Here is a 17,101-nt window from a genome sequence, read left to right as displayed (position 1 = left end):
CACTTATCCATTTGAGTTAAGAAAATTATATCTAATGATGCCTGTTCTGTGAACGTGTCTTCGACTTGAATGCCTTTCTACAGACGCTCTCAACAATGGAATTGCTATCCATAGCCCTTATGGTCTCTTTGAAAATACTTGACAAATGCGCACCACAAATTGTGTGCCTCTAGCGGCTATATTAACTGAATGCGAAGGGTTCATACTGTCAAACATTTTGTTAAATAAAAGTGTTTCTTAAGTAAAAAAAAATGTGGTCCGATTACGAAATTTGAGGAAAAATAACATGATTTAAGAGATTTAAGGATAAATCTCTTATCAAGTCGATAAAAGTTCTGATCTAAAACTACGATTTGAACATAAAACCACAATTAGCGACAATGAATATGCCGAATTCCTAGACAGAGCTCTGATCCGTTACCTACCTACAGAGTATTGCTTTTAGAATTTGAAATAATTTCCTTATCGTTGCCAATACTATTGTTGTTGTTGTTGCTGAACTTTGCACCAAAATTGTTGTTCGCCTCACTGGCTGGCCAGCGTAGACAAACAATTCCGACCAGACAGAGCCAAAAAATGATTTTTTTTTTTTTTTTGTTTTTTTTTTGAAATCGTCAGCAAACACTGATAAATTATTTGACAGATTATATTTGCGTTGAACTTTGGCAGTGGCCGACATCGGGCTATATTAATACAAATATGTATAAGAACATGGCACAAGTGCAACAACAACAACAACAAGTTGATGAGACTGCAAATGCAACGCCTAGAGAGAAAGCAATGCACAGCGAAGAGAAAAAAAAATGGAAATAAATAAATAAAAAAAAATTTGTGACGGGTAGATGGAGTAGAGGGGCATATGCTTCACACACACAAACGTTAATATATAAATGGTGTGTGTGTGTGTGTGTGTGTGCCGTTCGTTGGTAACAAATGAGCGCCATGTCTTTGCCGTCGCAAAACAAATCTGAGCAATTTTTTATGATAAATAACACCCGAGTCTCGACTCGCGACTCGCGGCTCTCGGACTCTTGAGTCTAGAGACTTCAGTCTTCAAGTCGAGCCTCACTGCCTGACTGGCTGGCCCCGAAAGGAGGGGGGAAAAAAAGAAACAAAAACCCCAACAACAACAACAACAACAGCTAAGCAGTGGCTGTTATATTTAGTGCGGCCTGCTGTGGCCTGCAGCGTCTAACGGCACAAGGGGCGTGGCAGGAGGGGGGCGTACGGTAGACGGCTTGTGCAAACAAACAAATCGCTTCAGATTTATTTTAGTGCAAAAGCAGAAATTTTGCTCAGGCCTGCGTTGCGTAGGCAGGCCAGAGCAGAGCAGAGCAGAGCAGCGCAGCGCAGCGCAGATCAACGGGACGAAAATGTGGAGAGTGCAGAGTGGAGAGTGGAGAGAGAGAGAGAGTGAGGGGCTCACGCATGCGCGCAGTCGGCGTCGCTGCTCGCGTATCGATGCTGCAATGAAAAATCGGAGCTTTCAACGCCGTAATTAAAAGATGAATCGACTGCCAGCCATTCAGTTGAGTGCAGGAATGTCTGTCTGTTACATGCAAATATTTGTGTGTGTGTGTGCAAATCTAATAAGAAGAAAGCCTGGGCATGGAGTGGAAGAAATATCGCGCAGGACAAATTACGCGTCATTAAGAGCGATAACGCCCATTTGCGCCATTTGAAAATCGAGCGCAAGTTTTTAGTGCAATTCGTGGCCCAAACCAACATGGCCAGCATTTGTAAATGTTGTGCACCTAATTTCCAGCATCATGAACATGAACTAGTTTATTTAATGAACACATAGTTTATTGAAGGGGCTTCAGCTTGTTTGTATATTGCAAGGCTCATGAACTAATTTTAATAATTGTCCTAATAGGACAGATCTTAAATAAAGCAAAGATTAAAAAATAATAATAATTATAATTTATTGTTATTGCTTTCCATCACTGCATCAATTATTTTATTTATTTGATCTGTGCCTCTACTCGTTTGTGACTGGTTCATTTTTTGAGCGAAGTAGCTCTGATGTTAAAGAAAAAAAGTTCTTTAAAATATAGTGTTTACATACTTAAGCAAGCATTCTATTTATTATCCAATCATTTTATGTTTTTATTTCATTTCATTTCATAAATTTTAGTTAACAATAATGAGTTCAGATTATAAAACCTACTGAAATCTCTTTCTTTTAAACTTATGCTTATCAACACAGTAGAAGAACTGGTTCCGCTGAGTTGAAGCCCGAAATAATGCAAAATTACAGTATTTAATTTATTTAGTAAATATATAGCCATAGTATGATTAGGCTTTTACTTCTTTTATCAACATTTTACATTTTTATGTTGTAAATAATTTAATAACTTTTTTTCGTTGGAACTCTTTAGTTATTTTCTAGATCATTTGATAAACATATTAGAGGGCGTCTAAAAGAAATCGAATACTTGTGTTACTTTATGAAAATATGCATTTGTATTTTTTTTTCTGCTAAATTGGTAATTCGAAAGAACTATTTAATTGAATGTAAGATAAACTAATAAGGAAGGAAGGAATATAGGAAGAACACAATCCATACTCGAGACTAATTGTTGATTGATTGATTTTTTGCTGACCCCGAAGTATGGAAGCAGTTCTATATCTTCATTGCGTTCACGATCTGGCTCGCAACGCCTTAATTTTAAAATGTGTTTTTGTTTTTGAATTAATTCGAAATGGAACCACCACTAGCACCACAACAACAACAACTCAAAGTAGGAGCAGACGGGGATTTGAGTGGCTGTCTCGGTTCAAGTCGCGCTCTCTGTCTGGCGATCTGGCGTTCCGGCCAAATGGCTAAATGGCCAAATGGCCGCGCCATATATGATTGATTGATGCTTTTATGGCCGCACATTTGTGCCTTGGAATGCGGCCGTGCGTTCTCTCCTCCTCCATCTCCTCCTTCCTTTGCGCCTAAAGCCTGACATTTGGAGAACGTAGAACAGCTGCGCTACTTTCACTTTTCCAGGACGACGAGCGAAGCGGAAGTTAACGGTATTTGCACAATTTTTGCTCATTAGCTGCGCAGGCGCGAGCAGCTGCCACACTCCCCAGACGGAATCGTAAAGAATCGTCCCGTCAGTTCATCATCACCAAAAAAAAAACTACCGTTCTGTTTTGTGTGCGGCACGCGCCAACCTTTCACTTGCCGCAAGGGGTTGCAATGCCCATGCCCTCAGGGCTGTTAGTTGTGTGTGGAACAGAAGCCACCGACCATAAACAACAGCAACGACAAGAAGGCAATGAAATATTTATTGAACAGATAGAAATCTATAAGCGCGGTGCACGCGTCTCGAATGCGCGGGGAGCCAGAAATTGGGTCAAATAGTAGGTAGGTAGGTGGATGGTGAAGAGATGGCGAAGAAGCAGCTGCCACAATCAGCGATCGATTAGGGTTCGAAGGAAGGCAGCAGCAGCAACGACGGGGCATGGAAGGGAAGGGCTCCCTATCCTGCACTCCTTTACCTTTTAACGCTTCAGGCAGTTGCTCGAAATCGCCAAATTGCCAGTTGGCAGTTGGCAGGCTCAGGCACAAGTGATGCGCGAGCACGCGCTTCTTTCTCTGAAAGGGTCGCTCAAAGGCAGGGGCAACAGCTTCTTGAAAACTGAAGCATTGCAGTGAGCTTGCAGTTGAAGGCAGTCTCTTTGTTTAAGGCTGACTACATTTATTTAATGGCTGCAATCTATTTGTAAACTATATTTACGATATTGTTTATTTCAGCAATAATGCTAGGCTATGCAGCGTTTCTACAATGGGGGTCATCAAAAGATCGTGCAATTAGTTCTGGAGACTTTCTTTCTTGCACAAGTGTTTTATAAACGTTTAAGGAAACCATAACTAAGAAGCATTTGTGTTTTACAGTGAAGTAGTACAAATAATTATTTACATCCGAAATAAATGTATTTTTCTGTTACCACGTGATTTTACAAAAATTATTAATAATTTAAGCGCACTTGAAGTTTGTCAGAACAAGTCTTGACATCACTTTTGAAAGGAAAACCCAAAAATTATTTAAGGTAAACAATTCTTATAATTTGCAGCAAATTATTATCAACAACAATCGCCTTTATAGGTATTTCAAACAAATAACAGAATGGCCAACAAATCTGATACCATAATGTTTATATTGATAAATAATAGATGTAGCTTCTCCATCACAACAATTGATATGGAATATTTGGATCAAATTTTTAACTCTTTTCTCAATCAAGAAACAAAATGGCTGAAAAATCAGATACCATTATGTTTATATTGATAAATAATAGAAGTTTTGGGCGAAGAGAATAAATTTTCTATTTAGCTTTTTTATCTCAGCAATTGTTAGGGAATATTTGGATCAAATTTTCGACTCTTTTCTTAGTCAAGAAACTCTCGAAAAATGCACAAATAGCGCCAACATACCTGCGCTGTCTGATGTGTTTTGGGGGGCTGGCTGATCAAGAAAAGATCGGCATAGTATATTCAAGCGTCCATATTAGCACTCACCTGTAAATAAAAATGTAAAGTTAAACACATTAGTGACTGGCAATGGAAGTAGAAGACTAGATCTATTCAGGGGATATCGATCAGCAACAACAACAACAACAACAAACATGCAATTGGACGCATGTAGGAAACATCAATGGCTGTTGTTGTTGTTGTTGTTGCATTGCAATTAAGCGCTCAATTCAATGAACGCTCCCATCGTATGGACATCCAGTGCACTTGACCACCATTCAGTATTTCAGTATCCCCCCCACCACCTAGTACTCCCTTCTACGCACACACTCTAACATACACTAGACTGCGAAAATTGATTAAGCTCATTCATCAAAGTGTTGCAAGTTCAAAAGCAACGACACAACAACAACAACAACAAATGAATGTTGAATTGCCAATTGCTAAGGAAATCAATTGTTGCTGTTGTTGTTGTTGCTGCTGCTTTGGCCAGCACAATGGCAGCGGCTAATGAAATAATAGACATTTCAGGGCCACGTCTGCCATATGCTGCGTATACGTAACGCCAAGTATTTCAGTGCAGCATGTGACGCATTAGAGTGCATGTGTGTATTGGGTGTGAGATCGAAAAGTGGCAATCGTTGCCCTTGAATTTGTTCATTCTGTAGAATTGATGGCTTCTGGTTACTTTTCCGCCTTCACATAATCAAATTAGTGTGACCAATACGCAATGTTGAGGAGCATCGTCTTTAGAGTGGCCGTATTACATATCAAAGCCATATGCGCCACTAATTTCATAAATTTGTAGTGATAGCAAAGAAATATGTTAGGAAAGACTCATTTAACTTTTTACAAGTTTATTATTAAACTTAAAAAAAAGTAGCATCCTTAAAAGTTATATCTCAGAACTTAAAATATTAACACATCTATCAAGAAAAATATATGAGATTTAAGTGTATTTCTTCTAGGGAGACTTAAAAGATACCTTTTTCACGAAATCAAATCTATATCTCAAGGTTTATTTTGTTCTTAAGAAGGTTTTATTAAAACAAGTGGAGAAGCTGAAGCTTAAGACCTTGAAGTATTCTCTACATACATATGTGTGCAATAAATATGCATGTCTATGCGTGTCTGTGCTTGGTCTGTCATTATATATGGGCTGTTAAATCGGCCTATGTTATGAAATTTGGCATACGGGCTCATAATCACTAATCGCTGGAGGTATTCTCGGATTATCAATGGAAAATTCCAAGAAATACAGGAGTTAAGGACAATCACTGATTGTGGGGGAGAGGGGGGAGGAAGGGAAATTCCAAAATACACATTATCTGCGTACTCATATAAGGTATCTGGGACTAACATTTGGTGTTCCGTGGTCTCATAGTCTCTGAGATATAGGCGATTATACGAATGGAAAATCGGGAAAGGTCCCAAAGGGTGAAGTGGGGGAAAATAAAAAAATAAAATAGAAATGACTTTTTGGTTCGCCTAGTTTCAAGTTTTGTATTGGCCGTGTTGCATTTCTTTTTATCGGCTCAAACGTTTAAAAAAAGGAAGCCATTCGAGGCGAATGGAGTGCGTGAGAAAGCAATTCGAGCTTTAATTCATTAGTGGATGTCCAATCCGTAGCATTGTCCATCCTTTTCCATTGAAAAACTGAAAAGTTGTAAGTATATGTATTTTCCATAAATACAAGTATTGTAGTGCAAGAAATGTTAAAGGAATTATGCAACATTTTACAGAATACGAATGAAATTTAATCATAAATCGGACATAAATAAAGTCGTTTATTTGGCTCATCTTGTCACATTTTGTTGTAAGTATGATGCAGACAAGTTTTCGATATTATTCTATAATGTTTAGTAAATGTAGGAAGCTACATAATTATCACCCGCAAGATGTTTCCATAGCTAAAATAATTGATTGATTTAAGAAAGGCACACTAGATGTATATAGCGCGAAGTACTATTCTAATATTTTCTCATTTTAAAATGAACAACTTAAAGCTTTTGTTCTACGCCAAATATTTCAATCGCATAAGTGCAGCAGAAACCCCGTAGACTATATATCCAAAACAATAAAAAAGCAATTCTTCAATTGAGGCAAACATCTGATTTAACCTTTTTTCCTTTGTTTGTATTTTTAAATGGAAAACTTAAAGAAAATGTGCACCCCATATATCTAACTCTTACTTCAATTGAAGCTTTATTTCAATAAAAAAAAACCCGTAGACTATATATCCAAAACAATAAAAAAAAAAATCCTCAAAAAATATCCTTAAAAAAAACAATTCTTCAATTGAGGCAATCATCTGTTTTAACATTTTTTCATTTTTTTCTATTTTTAAATGGAAAACTTAAAGAAATTGTGCGCCAATAGATCTAACTCTTACTTCAATAGAAGCTTTTTCCAAAAGAAGTTTGGTCAAATATTTCAATATGGAACTCTCTCCGTATACTCTCCTTCCAAAACTCAAGCACTGTCAGATATTTTCTAAAAATACGGAGCTGAATACAATTCCCGAAACCTTTGGCAAAATTGTTAAAACAATTTGTCATATATGTACTGTTATTCAAGGAGCGCCATATTCTTCTGCTTGCTAGAAATCTCATTTTTCTGAGTGTAGCTTTAATCTGTCATCCATGAGAAACAGATCAGGTATTGCAGCTAATTCTAGGAATTATCATCATGATCATCATTATTATAAAGCATTGCGTCAGTGTTGAAAACATGCCAAAAAAAAATAAATAAATAACTAAGGAAAATGACAAGCGAAAGTTAAAGCCAAAGTTATTTAAATGCTGGCCGTGTGGCCAAGGGACGGAGTGACAACACTAGGGCGTGGCTAACAACAGACAGAGAGACAGACAGGCGGACAGATGGACAGACAGACGGACAGGCGGACATATGTACATCTGAGTACGAGTGTAGTAGGTGTGTGTGTGAAAAAATGTGTTGTGGCAAACAGCCAGTGGCCAGTGGTTAGTGGTTAGTGGCTGCTGACTACAACTAGAACAACAACAACAACAACAAGAACAACAACAGCAACAAGAACAATGCGTAGGGTGTTTGCAGTGCACTTGAGATATGATCCAATTCAATTTACGCGCGTGTCGCATGCAATTTGAAAATGAAAAAAGCTGCAAAACAAAAAAAAAAGAACTGAAAAAACAACAGGCCAGGTAAGCAAAGCAAACAGCGCTGCCTCTCTCTTGTTGTTGCTGCTGTTGACTGCAATTGCAAATGCAATTACAAGCACACACACACACACATATACACGTTGGTTGTCGCCGCGTCACTTTTTACTCCGCCCACTTTTTCCCACACCCAAGTTTTTCTTCACTTTTTGTTTTGTTTTTTATTAATATTAGGTTTTGTTGTCTTTTTTTGTGAAGGCAAAATGTGAGAGGTTAGCGTTGTTGACAACAACAACAACAATAGCAACAACAACAACAACAGTAACAGCAGCTGAGTAATGCGCTAATTTCTCGTCACTTGGCCAGCAGATTGTGGCAAAGGGGCTGGTGGCAGGCACAATGTTGGCAGGACTTTCATATCGCAGCGCAGCACAAAAAACTAATCAATGGAAGTTAAAGCCCCCCCAAAAAAAACCTAAAACCTAAACAAACTAGCGCTAAGATGAATCTATTGCGTTCACACCTATGCATATAAACAGCAGCTACAACAACAACAGCAGCAGCAGCAGCAAAAACAGCACGAATACTGTCGCTGATGAAAAGCGCAGCCAATCGTGGGAAAATGTTTTTGCCAAATGACAGGCAACAATGACGACAACAACACCAACAACAACGCCGCCGTCTACGTGCAGCGCCAAATTGGCCACGTAGTTGTGCACAGTGGTGCCAAAACAGCTGACCAAAACCAAAACTAACAGAGTGCTCGAAAATACCAAAAAGATGCGGTTCAGTGTTGTCCTTCAGTAGTTGGTTGTTGCAACCAAAGGGACTCTCTTTTAGAGAGATGGACAAGTTCCGGAAGAGCTTCAGAAGGAATTCTTCAGCCTTCTGACAAAAGTTTTAAGTTGTTGATTTGAACTCTTTTTTTCAGCACTTGTTTACAGTGTTGTGCAATCATCAATTACTCGGAAATGATCCATTTGGCATAAACTGTTCAATCAGTTCTTTTAAACAATTTTGTTTTCATTTCGTGTCTAGTGCTGACGAAATGCGATTATTTCTGGAAAAAGAAACCCATAGGAACCCATACAGTGGAAACTCTCAAAACTTAAAATTCAAAAAGGACTTGCGAACAAGAAACGTCTGTAAATTGGAGATGCCCATTTCACATCTCATATTACATGATAGCTTGAGTTCTTTTGGTTATGGTTGAGTGTTGTCTTTCATTAGTTGGTTGTTGCAATCAAAGGGACTCTCTTTAAGAGAGCCTTCTAAAGAGTTCCTTTTGCCCTTGCTGCATTGCACTTTAAGAGAGTTTCCGTTCTCTGTTCAAATAAATAATTAGAACTGAGATAACAATTCTTCAGCCTTCTATAGAGTTCCTTCAGCTCTCTTCCCATGGTCTTTCTAAAAAGTTTCTTTTCTCCGTTCAGATGAATAATAGCTATTCAGGTAAGAATTCTTCAGCCTTCTAAAGACTTCCTTCAGCTCTCTTCCCATGGTCTTTCGAGAGATTTTCTTTTCTCCATTCAAATAAATAATAGCTATTCAGGTAAGAATTCTTCAGCCTTCTAAAGACTTCTTTTGCTCTCTTCTCATTATCTTTCTAGAGAGTTTATTTTCTCCATTCAAATAAATAATAGCTATTCAGGTAAGAATTCTTCAGCCTTCTAAAGAGTTCCTTTTGCCCTTGCTGCATTGCACTTTAAGAGAGTTTCCGTTCTCTGTTCAAATAAATCATTAGAACTGAGATAACAATTCTTCAGCCTTCTATAGAGTTCCTTCAGCTCTCTTCCCATGGTCTTTCTAAAAAGTTTCTTTTCTCCATTCAAATAAATAATAGCTATTCAGGTAAGAATTCTTCAGCCTTCTAAAGAGTTCCTTCTTTGCTCTTCCCATTGTCTTTCGAGAGAGTTTCTTTTCTCCATTCAAATAAATAATAGCTATTCAGGTAAGAATTCTTCAGCCTTCTAAAGAGTTCATTTTTTCTCTTCCCATTGTCTTTCGAGAGAGTTTCCTTTCTCTATTCAAATAAATTAATAGAACTGAGATAAGAATTCTTCAGTCTTCTAAAGACTTCCTTTTGCTCTCTTCCCATTGTCTTTCGAGAGAGTTTCCTTTCTCCATTCAAATAAATAATTATAATTCAAATAATAATTCTTCAGTCTTCTAAAGAGTTCCTTTTGCCCTCTCTGCATTGCATTCTGCGCTCACCTGCAGACTACGTGTATTACAAGCGTTCTCATTTAATTTCACGACTAAACAAATTACAAGAACAACAACAACGACAAGAACAAGAACAAGAGAGCATAAACCACTGTGCAGCGTTGCCAGCATCGTTGACAGTTGTGGGTGAGGTGAGCGCTGAAGCCGCTCTGTTGCTGTTTCTGTTCGCTCTTTGGACGCTCGTGAGAAGTGAGAGAGATGTGTGCAACGCGTATGCAAACAAGTTGGTTGTGCTGTTGTTGTTGTTGTTGCTGCTGTTTCTCTGTGTGGGCTGATGAAAAGCGCACCGCAAGGGCGTGCGAGCTGGCGGTGAGGTGGCGATCGCGGCACGTTTCGTTGCCAGCCGCGGAAATTCGTTGCGCTGCATTAAGCAGAGCCAGAGATGAGGGTGGTGAGGTGGTGAAGGGGCAGGCAACGGGGTCGGAGAGGGGGGAGCGGAGTGGAGGGAGGACAGGCAGAGGACTGCGCGTGGGCGGCTGCTGCAAAAAACCACAACAACAACAACAATATGGCATTAAACAAATGCAATTATTTTGCTAGGCCGGCGCATAGCTGCAGAAATCAGCTCGCCTATTTTTTTCTCTTTCTATTTTCTTTAATTCATTTTTTTTTTTTTTTTTTTTTTTTTTGCTATTTCAGGCAGCCTTATCTGCAACACACGCATACCGCCTGAGCTGTTGCCGCCCACACACACACACGCAGTTTTCCAGCTGCTTATCAGGCAATGTCGACGCTGGCGCTGGCGCTGGCGCTGGCGCGACCGTCGACGTTTCGTTGCGTTTATCGCTGCATATGCATTTCTAATTTCTTATATTTCTAGGGTATACTATACATACAAGTATACGTTTTTACGAATATATAATATGTATGTACATATGTGTATGTAGTTGTGGGTATATGGATGGCTCACGTAGACTCAGAAATGCACATAAGCCGTTTAGCTGAGAGCTGACTAAAGCGCGTCACACACTGCGTATACGCAATGTGAGGCCATTATGTGTATTTGTTATTGCTATTTGGATGCACATACAAGTATTATTAATACCACAGGAATTCAATTTGTTGCATTTATTTTAAAGAAATGCTATACTATATTTCTGAATTTTCCTTTGCCAAAGCATACAAATTCAAAAAAAAACACAATATTTTCAGAAAAGTTTCATTCATCACCAATTTCAATTGTAAGTGTAATATTATTTAAAAAAAAAAAAATCAAAAAAACATTTACAATCAAAATATAAGTAAATCAGCTGTAATTGCAAACATGAATCGCCAGTTTGAAGCTTTAATTCGCAAACAATCAAGTAAACCACTGAAACAAAAAACTTATGAATAGATTAAAAATAAATCTATCCAACTATTATGATACTAAACTATTAACGCGTGTTTTGCGTACTTTTGTCATTCTTGCTGCAAAAATACTGACTAACTCGACCCTTGGCAGCCCCAGAGATGTCACATGTTCCCACTTTCTAGTATAAACTGTTGCAATTTTTAAATAACATTTCTCAGCATATTTTAGTGATAATATTTAGGCGTGATGCGACGACCTGTTGCGTCTAATCAGTCGCCAGATTTAAACAGGTGCGAGGTCTATTTAAAAAAAAAAAAAAAAAAGAATACACATATATACTATAAAGCCGAAATTGAATCAGCTAAGCCTGAGACTAAGATCAAATTCATAATAGAGTTAATTTTACAATCTTTGTCCTTCTTCTCGGAGACTGTACGAGCTAGACAGAATATATTTTGTTCAAACACTTCTTAAATGTTGGTTTAGTTTATTTACATTATGTTTGACCATCTGAACGTCTTAATCTTAAATACTATTCGAGCTGGATGGACCACATTATCTTCGAGCACTTTTCAAACGATTGTGTAGGTGAATGAGTTTTTGTTTGAACGTCTGAGCGCCTTATTCTCGGAGACTGTACGAGCTAGACAGAACATATTTTGTTCGAACACTTCTCAAATGATTGTGTAGATGAATGCGTTTTTTGTTTGACCGTCTGAACGCCTCTCTCTTGAAAACTGTTCGAGCTAGACAGACCATATTTTACTCCAGCATTTCTCAATGGTGCATGTAACTTAGATTGTGGGTATTTTCACAATAACAGTTTGTGGGTTTCCTATTTGGTTTAGTTTCTGACTCACCCTGTTTGCTTATGCAGCAGGCAGCAGACGGCAAATAAAAATAAGAAACAAAATAGTTCAAGTACTTTCAGTTATGAATGCTGCAATTGTTGTCGTTGTTGCTATTGCTGCTGCTGTTGTTGTTGTTCTTGTTGTTTTTCACTTTGCTAATTTGTAATTATGTGAAAAACGTGGCTTTCATTTCTTGTGCGCTGCGAAACATAAACGATATACAAATGCAAATATAAATTTAAAAAGAAATTAATAAATTTTTATGCACATACTATATATATATGCAAATACACAGTACACACACATATGTGAGTGTGAGTGTGTGTGTGTGTGTGTGTGGGTGCAAGTAATTTTATTATGAATTTTTGTTTGCAAATATTTCACAACACCAACAAAAAGTAATAATAAACGCCGATATGGATGCCGACACCGAAGCCTTGGCCGAGGCGGAATGCGCTGCTGACGACGCGGTGCATGGATTTTCGCGTAATTTACAGACAAGTGCAACAATAACAACAACAAGAAGAACAACAACTATAAGAACAACTATATTATAGTTAAGGAATTTCGCCTTAAAAACACGTAGACGAGACGTCGGCGTCGGAGACATCGACATCGACACGTTGCACTTTTAAAAATATTTTAGAACACACGTTTAAACATTGCATAAAAATCCGAGGAAAAAAAAATTCAAAAAAAAAAAAGAATATTTAAATATATATTTTACACACAATGCACATTTTTAATAATTAAAGCGAACAATTTATTTAATTTGATTTTTTTGTTGGTTGGTTGGTTGGTTGGTTGGGCTTGCGTGAAAAATTTGCTGTGCGCGAGACGAGACGAGCGCGCGACAAGCGAAAATGAAACTGCAGCCTTGATCGTGAATAGCAGCCACAAGCCAAAATGGCAACAATAGCAACAACAACAACAACAGCAACAGCAACAGCAATAGTGGCAGCAGTGGCAGTGGCAGAGCAGCGACGCGACTGACAAAGCTGCGCGCGTTTTTGGCGCGTTTTCGAACGCGCAGGAAGCGGAAACAGCGTGCGCTCTACTAAACACTTTTAGAAATGCTTTTTAGTAATATTCCTAAAATAAGTAATGCATGCATGCAAGCTCATAGTATATGTTGGAGCAGTGTTGCTATTGCTATTGTTGTTGATGTTGTTGTTGTGTGCATTGGGTTTCTGTCGCGCCGAAAGAAACTCACTTTTCGCATGCAACGCAAAAACGCACACAAATAACTTTCAGCGGCCGTAGTGAAATGACAACTGAAACCGCAGCGAGCTCGAATGAAAAACGAGTAATGCGCGCAGCTGACGACGCAGGCAGAGGCTGACGCTGAAAAGCAGAAGCAGCGTCGGCAGCGAAGCTGGCGCTGTCGCTGGCAGCGGCGCCGGCGCAGCAGAGCCACAGCCAGCAAATGAATGTTCTAACGACAACAACAACAGCAACAACAACAACAGCAGCAGCATAGCAAGCAGCAGCGTCTTTTGGCTTGTTGTGCATTTTAGTTTGCGTTTTTATGGTGCATTTTGTATATTTTTTTAATTGAAATTTTTTGTTGTTTTTGTTTGTAGCGAGCGCGCGCGCATTTTACTTTTTTCCCCCCTCCCCTTCGCACCAGGCCATCAACCAACTATTTATTTGTTCAAGTTGTTGCACTTTTTATACCCTTAAAAGGGTATTAACGAAAGCTTTGAGAGACCCCCCACAAGGTTTATAAATATTTGTGAACAGCACTTGCACTTCTCTGTAAGGAACTTTATATTTTCTTCTCAATCTCATTTAAAGTCCTTTTATGCCTATTAGACCAAGAAGTTTTCCTTAATAGCACAATTCTAAGCGTAATCTCGCTTTATTTTTAAATTTGGGTAAACATTTCAAGTGGAAAATGATCAAAAAATGATCAAATTTCTGCAACAGAAAGTCGGTCCTGCAAAACATTCTTTCTCAATCCGTTAGACAACAACGAAGCGAAGCTCTCTTATTTGATTCAATTAGTCGCTCAATTTGTAATGATATATACTCGCATTTTATGTAAGTATATAATAATACAAACTTTACTTGTATTCTATATGTTTGTGTAAATCTTCCAAAACTTCGGGTTGTGGTAATGCTATTGAGATTCAAAAACGAAAATCGAAGCCAGCTGCCATCAATAGTTAACTTTTTGATGGAATGATGGATCAAGTATCGCATTTATGATGCAAATACTGACCTACCTGAGCGACAAGCACTGCATGTTATTCTTATTAACATATATGTATATACTTGTATTTATAAACGTGTATAGATGTCGGGCAACATTATTCCGTAAGCAGCAAATGAGTGCGAATTCCAAGCAATTTCTTATTAACACAAATGAACATCAATTTCTGAGGCGTTTCTACGAGTAAATGGGCTAAGAATTAAATCTGCATCATAATTACAATTTATTATAATTAATTAATTAGCCAGCGATATTATCGATAATGGCAGCGATATTTTGACAGCCCTAGCAGAGGGTATATGAGAGTCGGCCGCGCACGACTTGTTCTCTTTCCCTTTGTTTTTGTTGTTGTTTGCTTCAATCGAGGCGACAAATGCACTCGCACTCGCATTAGATTTAGATTTAGAGCGAGTGGCGGTGGCGGTGGCGCAGACCGCGGCAACGTACGAAGAGTAAAAGGGAAACGCACGAGCAACAAGCACGAATGCAAATGCGAATGCGAATACGAGTGCGAATGCGAATGCGTCTCAGCTGCCTGAGCGAGCGTGTGTGTGTGTGTGTGTGTGTGAGTGAGTGAGAGTGCGTGCACATGTGTGTGGGTGTGTGTGTGTGTGTGTGTAGGCTTGGGGGCGGGCTGCACTCTGACGGAAGTTCAGCAGCGAGTGGGTCTGCAAGCAGACGGACCGACAGACGAACCGACGGTCGAGTGGACAGACGAGCAGACGTCACGTCGCTTTGCAAAGTGCAAGGCTATACGCGTGCAAAAGAGAAGACCCACAATCCATAGAAATATGAATGTACAAACCTATACTATATACATACATATGTACATATGTATGTGTGTTTGTATGTTTGTATAAGGTGTGTGCAGTAAAAAATTATAATCGATTCTACGCAATCGAATCACAGCAATAGCAATAGCAACAACGACAGATTATATTATTTTTGGACGTAGTAGAAAGAATAAACACAATACATTTTAAACATTTTTGATTTCTAAAATGTTGATTTTTTTATTATTATTTTTATCGATTCTACGCAAGCAGTAGATTCCTACTGCAAATGATATTTCTATACATGGAAATAGCATACATTAAACATTTTTGATTTCTAAAATATAGATTTTAAAAAAAAATATATTATTTTTAGTATTATTTTTATCAATTCTACGCACTCGAATAGCAACAACACCAGATTACATTTCTGTACATGGAAAAGCAAACAGAATACACATTAAACATTTTTGATTTCAAAAAGAGTAGATTTTTAAAAATCGTTTTTATTTTTATTTTATTTTTTTTATTAATATTATTTTTATTATTATTATTTTTAAAAAGAGGAAACAGAATAGCATTTTTTTATTTCGGAAATTGATTTGTTTTTTATATTATTTTATTATTATTATTTTCGCCTTTTACTTTCATGGTTTAATATTAAGTATACGTAGTGCGAGCAGTTTATGTGAAGTTTGTAATTTCTTTTAAGAAAATGTCAGCCAATAATAGAACGAAACCTTGAAAGTTCAATTGCTTTCAAATGTTTCCCTTCACATTGAGAAGATTTTCTACTACAAGCTTAACCCAATTAGGGTTTAAATATAAACAAGCTGCAAGTGTATGAAATTGACCAAACCAATTATAAGGTACTTTTTCAAAAATTAGTTTAAATTATATTTGAAACAATTGTTAATTTGGCACTGATTCCTTTCAAGTAAATACGCTTTTTTGCCTTTAAATGAGCTCATCTAGTTTTCATTACCCTTATTTACAAAATTAGTTTTCCGTTGATCAAAAGAAATTGAACCCCCATTTGGGAGTCAAATTTTGTTCGAATTTCCTTGTATCTGGCCAGCCATCTATCAAGTTGGATTCGTTTCTTTTCACTCAAACACTCCTAAAGCATATACATATATAACTAAAGTGTATCTAAGTAAATGCTTGTTGCGTGGTGTGTGTGTGTGTGTATGTGTGTCTGGTTGGTTGACTGACTAACTGACTAAGTGGCTAGCTGGCTGTCTAGCTGGATGGCTGGATGGATGGCAAGTGTAACCGATCGTGTTAGCGTGCGGGAAGGGCGTATATAATATGGACGATATATGGCAATATGCATATGCACGCGTGCCCTTGAAAACCTAACCCAGCTGCAAAAGCGTCGCACTATCAGGCGCTGCATCGTCAGCAACTGCGACTGCGTCGGCAACGGCGTCAGCGTCAGCGTTCGCGTTAGCGACAGCGTCAACGCCAACGCCATAGTCGCCCTGTTGGCTGCCCATTTGGCTTAAACCAACTACATAGATGCATGATTGTGTGTGCGTGTGTGTGCCAAACAAAAGAAAGTGCACAAATTGTTCAAATTCTTAAAAATAAAATTTACCGAAAAAAGAAAAGAAAAGCGAAAACTAAGCAGAAAAAAAAACAGAAAGAAAGAAAGAGGAAAAGAAGAAATCTACGTACACGTACCCCCACAAATGTGTCGCAAAATACGAACAAAAATCGGTGGGGGTTCTTGCGTCGATGGCCCTTCATTGCCACTGCCAAGATTTTTGTACAAATGTGGTTGCGTTTTTAGTTATTTTATTTATTTGTTTTTCTGTGCCAAATTGCGCAAAAAATAGACACCAAACTAAAAACAATGGGACGCAGTAGAAAACACGACGAGTCTGTGGCACGCTCTACATTTGAATCCGAATGGGATCGGCCAGAACGGTGCTATTTAGACGCTATGCCATGCCAGATGATGATGATTAGTTGTTGAACAAGCATTGCTATTGCTAAGTACCTTTTAAAATTGTTAGAGTGCGAACAGTTTAACGGCAACAAACTGAATGAATATATTCCAAAGAAAATCTTAGATGGATGAACAGGGTTTTCAGGCATGTTTATGGTTTTTCTATGGAAAGAATCTCGCCTT

General features: G+C 38.2%; 1 protein-coding gene across 1 annotated transcript in view; it reads right to left on the bottom strand.

The window, feature by feature from the left end:
* Positions 1–13,225, bottom strand: part of LOC115627065 (pneumococcal serine-rich repeat protein) — a 124,100-nt gene extending 110,875 nt beyond the window's left edge. The window contains exons 1-2 of the mRNA XM_030522611.1: positions 13,190–13,225; positions 11,986–12,176 (exon numbers count right to left, since the gene is read on the bottom strand). The gene's annotated coding sequence lies outside the window, so the exon portion shown is untranslated. The remainder of the gene's footprint in view (positions 1–11,985; positions 12,177–13,189) is intronic.
* Positions 13,226–17,101: the final 3,876 nt, after the last annotated feature.

The sequence above is a fragment of the Scaptodrosophila lebanonensis genome, unplaced genomic scaffold (genome assembly GCF_003285725.1).
Source record: "Scaptodrosophila lebanonensis strain 11010-0011.00,11010-0021.00 unplaced genomic scaffold, SlebRS2 tig00000092-arrow-pilon, whole genome shotgun sequence".
NCBI lineage: Eukaryota > Metazoa > Arthropoda > Insecta > Diptera > Drosophilidae > Scaptodrosophila > Scaptodrosophila lebanonensis.
This window is presented reverse-complemented; position numbering and strand designations above follow the sequence as displayed.